We start from the raw sequence: 7,098 nt of genomic DNA on the forward strand, positions 1-7,098 counted from the left end.
CATTACAAAACTTCTGTGGCTTATTTTCTGACCCTTTATTATCCTTAGTAGTTGTGTAACTCCATGTTTAAATTAATTAAATGCACTTCAATTGCAAGAAACAGCTGCTCTCTTAGGTTATCTGTGGTGATAAGGGTTGGTTTATCAATCACTCAGAGACACTTCATTTCTCAGCACATAAGTCATCAGGTCTCAGGAAAATGTTAAATATTATTTTGGAAACTACAGCAGCTCTTGTGGCCTAGCAGTATCTATAGAATTCTGCCATTCTGGACACTTCACTTTTCTCTGTCTCTGCTTCTCTTTGTTTTTGTATTTATTTTAATTCCATCATGTACATCTGTTTAATCATGGTTTTTACTGCTTCATAGCACCTGTATATTCACTTTGCACATTTTTCAGTTCCTATGATAGCCATTGGCTCCCACCTGTGTGTCTGTGTGTTTAATTAAAAAACTATCCTATCTAATAAGGAGGGAATATGCTAATTGACTGCCATGCCCTCAAAGATGGTGGTGCCCACAGCCACAAGATGGTGGCACCCAGTCTCCTTAGCCCGGCCGGGGCAGCCTTGCCGCATGTCTGCCTCAAGAGTCCCCAGTCCCCTCGGCCCTCCATCCACCTAGGGCTTGCCCAAGGCACAGGCAAGCCTCAGATGGTGGCTGCCCAGCCACCCAGGGCTGCCTGAGGCCCAGGTAACCAGGACTGACCTAGGCTTGTGCTGCCAGCAGTGGCAGCAGCAGAGGTGTGATGGAGGCGTCGCCTTCCCCTGATCGCTGGGTCTCCTCCTACCCCTGAGAGCTCCCGAACTGTGAGAGGGGGCAGGCCAGGCTGAGGGACCCCCCTCCAGTGCATGAATTTTCATGCACCGGGCCTCTAGTAACAGAATATATGTTTTTATTGATTAAGCATCATTTTGGTAGGATTTGCACAAGCCCTTAAAAATAGCTGCCAATAGTTCAGGCACTGTTCTCAACTCCATTTAGCTGAGATCATGGTGACTGTGTCATATGGTATAAGACATGGAGACTTATATGTAAAGAATGGCCTGTCATTGCTTTCCCAGAAAAAATCTTTGGTTGAGGTGAATACTCATGGATATGGCCTGGTTAATATAGTAACATTTCTATATTTCATAAGTTCTAAATGTATCATAAATTGATATCACCATGCTATGTAACCTACATAATTTATGAAAAATTCTTCTTTGTCACCTAGATGTCCTTGAAGTTAAAAGCACTTAGGAAAACACTGTGTTAAGTGCATTGTATAGCATTACACTAAGAGGTAAACTATGAGATATCTACTTATTCCACTCACAAGAGTTAAGCAGCTTTCACTTGATTGCCAAGTTCATGGCACTTGACATTATAGTGCACTGCCTTTGACAATTTTATTTTAGTATGGAATTAATATTAAGATCTTTTGTGGTTAGTGGAAAAGATTATAATACAGGACATTGTGATTAGTTCATTCTTATATCAAGGGAAAAATAAAGAAACACAATTATTTTGTCAAGCTTTAGTGAGCCCATACTTGTAATTTTATGTTTACCTGTAATTACAAATCTGCAAAAGTGACTTGATAGTTTTAGAAAAATTCAATAACAAAAAAAAATAAGCTCCACAGAAGAAATAGAAAACAACACAATTATTTTGAGGGGCTGGAAAAGTCAAGGCTATATTCATAGGAATATGGCAGGGCGAACATAATTAATATGGAATTATTTGCCAAATCCCAGCAGTAGAACTTGTTCAAATGATGTTACTCAAATAAGAGATACAGGATATAATATATATATATATATATATATATATATATATATATATATATATATATATTGCAATATATATATATATATTGCATTAACTAATTTTGATCAAATTATTTTCTAAGTATAAAAATTGCATATTGTCATTGTAAGAAATGTGGAAAATGAATATAAAAGAAAGGAAAATTAAAACAACCTACTCTCAAGTATAATCACCTCCAGGGTCTCATGTACATATATGACATTTTATCTACAATTTTGAACCTGTTTAAAGCTTCATCATTAGGCCATAAGAATTTCTCTATGTCATTACCAACATTTTGTAAGTATATTTTTAATTGCTCCATATTTCAATAGGGTGTTAGTTTTTTAAGTATTTTATATTTTTTTATTATTGGTGAAATTAGTCTTTGTTTCATGTTTGTCAGCCTTTTATATTTTTTGTGTGAGAATTGTTCATTCATGTAATTGGTCCACTTTCCTACTGGATTTATCAGTAATATTTTAATTTTGGCTAATGGAATTAAATGTAACCTCTCATAAACTAAATTTTGGGCCACAAATGAGGAAGTTCTGCACTAAAAGGATGTGCTAGGATGTGGTTGCTTTGTCCCCACTGCTTTTGCCAACCTTTCTCTTTCTGCTCAACCCTCCCCTGGTTCTGATGTGGAGTGCCTGCCTGGGGTTCAGGCAAAAGCCTCAGCAGAGACATATGCAGATGCCCATTCATGTCCTGGCTCCACCACTAATCTGTCCCCTCACCCCTCAGAACCTCAGGGTCTTCCTCTGTAAGATAGGGATTGAATACATGCCTTTCCAACCTCACAGGTCTTTTGCAGGCCTGAAATGAGATTCTTTTAGGGACAGTGTTTTCTATGCAGTATTTTAGGAGATAACAAGAACTGGTATCAAATGTCTGCCAGAGCTTTGATCTCCACCTCACACTTCCTTTGCTGTTAATGTGTTTATGTATTTGATAATTTTACCTAACGTTCTTCAGAGCTCCATGTGCTGAACTTAAGGACTTGAACTTCATGAATGTTATTTATTCAGCTAGGGATCCACAGAAGACTGACAGCTAACAGTCATTTGTGGTGGTGAGGGCAAAGTATAGTATTTCCCTCATAGAGATCTCTGCAGCAGCAAGGGCCCCAACTACCATTCGCCCACAAAGGAACCTGCCCAACACCAGAGTGCCTCATAGTGCCTGGTCAACCAGGAAGTTTAAAGCATACAGTCCTCCCACTTAAGTGCAGTTGTGGAGGAAGGATCTGTTCCCACACCATTTTGGAGCCGGAAATTCTTGCTTTTTCTAGAAGCAGCCATCTGGAATCACTATTACTAGAGTGGAGAGATCTAATTACAAACATCTATTTGTAGGGGAAAGTCCTGACAGCTTTTAAAGGAAATCCTCTCCTATGGAGCTAAGGCCTGCCTGGTTTACCTATGGGAATAAAGTCAGGTACAAAGGTGGGCTCTCTAGCAGAGAAAAACTGAAAAGGAAGGAGAAATGGAAACAAATTATACCTCGGGATTTTTTTTCCCTTATTTAAATGATTTTAAACTAAAATGAGACTTTTTTATAACTACTTTTTAAAGATTACAGAATATGGTTTTCTTCTACGGCAGAGAGGGAGCAATCAAGCTCACGTTACAAAGGGAGGAGAAAGATGAAAGTTTAGAAGGCCTTAGAACTTTGCTGACTTACAGGCAGAAGGCCGGGGAAAGGCTGAAAGACAGGAAATAATGATTACTATTTGTGCTCTATTTCATAGTTTCCACTTTGGTTAAACTAACTGGAAGGAAACAAGTGATGAGGTTACTTGTGTCATCACTTACATCAGTAGTTTTATTTTTGAAGAAAACATCATTACCCTTTCTTGTTCCAGGAGAATGAGAATCACGGTCCAGTCTCATTCTATTTCAACAATTGTTTTTGTTACAAAGAAAGGAGAATATTGAAATCTGCGTCAGTGTACACAGTAGTTTGATCGTAGAGATGGTTGTGAATTTATTATTAGAGACTAGAGGTTACAGATGAGAGTAAACAAAATACCACCTATGCAGCTCAATCTTCAAGCCCAGTTTGTTCATCTTTGTTCTGTACAAATCCTCACAGAATCAGTAAGGAATATCTTTAAAAAGGCAAAATCTTTCATACAGAATTTTCTTTCTTTTTCTTTTCTTTTCTATTTTTGTTTTCTCCCAATATGAATTTTATTCATTCTTTTAAAAACTGCTCAGATTCAGTTACTTTTGAACAAAAAAATAAAATTTAAAAAGTGGTGAGCACCTACTATGTGCAAACTATTGGCGAGACTTCATAAACATTAACTATGATCATGTAAAATTAGAGGTTAGTTATTATCTGGTTATGCAAATGAACAGGCTATTTGCTCTTTCCCTGAATTCCTCCAGCATTTAGAGTTGGCAGAATGAAAGTTAGCACTTAACTGTGTATTGTTTAATCATTGTTTCATTATTCAGTGAATTTATTTTAGTTTCAAACAGTGTGTTAAAGTCTTTTGAAAACTGAGATATTGTGAAATATTGACTAGAAGCTCAATAAATGCTTCTAGATGGTTACATCTTAAGTTTATCACATTATAATTCAATGTGACTTCAGTATAGAATATAATTTCATTGCTTTCCTGTTGAATGTTATTGGACCAATGGAGAGGGAAGGTTGTGGCACCCCAAATAAAGAAATTCTGCTTTTTAGTCATAACTAAGTAAAGAAAAAAGATCTGGAATCACTTTAAAGAAACCTATATAAGTTATAACCCAATGTTTTTCAAGCCATCTGTAGTAAAAGGCTAGTTTTTATTTCCTTTTCCAATCCATTCTGGAGTGATATTTTTGTAAAATACATTAAAAATCAATTACTACAAAAACAAAATATAAAAAGAGAAATATAAAATCTAACTTCCATTTTTTAAAAACTCTCAGATTCAATAGACAAAAATTACCTTGCCAAACTGGTATGAATGCTTACTCTAGATCTCTGCTAGTCACTGACTTTGTCACTGACTAGTAGCAAAGAGTTTGTACACCAATGCCAGTCTGCAGACCCACACTTGAAGAAGAACTGGTATAAATATCATTTTTTTTTATCTAGAGAACAGTTGCCTACTAAACACAAGCAGTTAAAAAATGTGGCACGCAAAGAAACAAAAGCTGTATTATTTTTGCTTAGACTACTTGGGGAATTCTCCTGCTGGCCAGAGAAATAGACTTTGGGTAGAATACCAGTGCAAAGACTTGAACAGCCAGCCAATTTTCTGTTGTTTGTTTTGTGTGTGTTTCTTCACATCTTTTTTTGTGTAATATAAGTAATCCTCTTTTTCCTTACATCCCACTTTCTCAAAATATATAAAATCCCTCTAAATATAAGTCTCACAGAGCTTTTTTTCCATATTCCCCTATTCTGATATTCTTACAAAGCAATCTCTAATAAACTTACATGGTTTGATTTTATTAATTATCATAAGAAAGCAGGTAATCTTATATTATTCAGCATTTCATAATACTTTCAAGAGTAAGAAAGCTCAAAAGAGTCTTTCCTAACTACCAGTAACAATGCTATTAAATTATTTACTTAATATGACAACCATCACATTCTTTGAAGTTAATGTCAAACATAATTTTTAAATATGGTATAAATATTTGGAAACTCAACAGAGAAAGGGTGATTGAAATAAATTTTATCAACAGATATCTCAAGTTTGTTCAGCAATACTTTCTCTAATATATATATATATACATATCTGTAATCCATCAGATAACAACATAAATCTTAATATTGCCATCTGGTGGGAATATCAATGCAATGATTATACATATATTGTAGAGGTAACATATGATGAATTAATAGTAGCTAACATCATAAAGAAGAATATCTTTCACATAACTCTTTTCACTATGTTAGATGAATTCTTCTTTCAAATAAATCTGAACTAAAGAAGAAGGAAAATAAGAAAATTTTGCTCAGTTACTTCTAGGTACTAGAGAAATATATATTCTCTCAATCTTGTGTTTATCCCTTGAAGACTGATATAGAATTTTTCTTCATGCATTATCTGTGAGAAATTAAGTTCAGATAAGTTACCTCACTTTTTAGGCCCTACAGAAAAATGTAAACAGTGCAGAAAAATAGGCAAGAGTTGTCCTTGTATGTGTTTCCACTGAATATTTTATTACTATTCAATATATATTTAATGTTAAGAATTTATTGTAATATAAATTTTAATATTTCCTGACAAGTGTTAACTGCCCAAATAGAATGTAGAACTTGCAGTTTGTAACAATAAATAATTAAAATTATAAAGCTAGTTACTTATTTCACTTTTGTTATCTGATAAGAAAAATCACCCATTTGACTTTATTGGACTTATTAACATATAGTTTCTTAATAGCCATAAACAAACCAAATATATTGAAATAAACATATAACAAAGGTACTATATTAAAACAGATTTTAGAGATCATTTATGATAGTGAAAGATGTGTACAAAGGACAAAGTAATCGGGAGGGAGGAGATATGGCAAATCAAACATCAATTCCTGAGTTCATGTCCTTAGAAGTCAATTGTGAGCAGTCAATTTATTCCACTGAATATAAACCATTATATTAACCTGGTTATACAGAGATCCAAGACCATGTGGCATTTAAGTAGAAAGTTAGCAAGCAGAAACTTCTAAAAAAAAAAAAGGCGAGTACATTCTGACATTTTGTTAGGAGGCAAAAGCAAAAAGAATGGTAAATTGCTCATTGTTTTCTTCTCATGCTTTGAGCCTGAGCAGAAGAAAGGCCTTCCAATGACTGAGAAATGTCAATTTGCTCACAGGGGATGAACAGAAAACAAGAACATAAAAGCAAATCATAATAAAATGAGTTTCAAATAAGTCTTGGTTAGGCATTGAAACATATTGCAATATGTTGGGAATTTCCAATTTGCTAACATTTTCCCTAGTTTAAGCAATTTGTTCTACAATACCACATCAATAAATATTTCAGAGTTAGTTAATGAAGGGAGCCAAAAATAATATAATTCTAGGGTGAGTACAACTGACATTTATTTTTCCATGAAAGACACGATGAGAACTCTCTTGAGGTGATACTAAGAGTCATATTAGTGCTCTGTGCTCTTTATATGAAAATTAAGATTACATCGGAGAGGAGAAATTAGGTATTTTCCTTTTTGCAATATTCTTTATAGTCTTCTACTGAAAGATGTTTGGGAAAAATAGACAACTGCTATTGGTACAGATCTTTAATTTTGAAGACCATCTTGTCACTGCTTGGGAACAGAGTCATTTTAATCTTT

Source organism: Myotis myotis, unplaced genomic scaffold (assembly GCF_014108235.1).
Source record: "Myotis myotis isolate mMyoMyo1 unplaced genomic scaffold, mMyoMyo1.p scaffold_m19_p_2, whole genome shotgun sequence".
NCBI lineage: Eukaryota > Metazoa > Chordata > Mammalia > Chiroptera > Vespertilionidae > Myotis > Myotis myotis.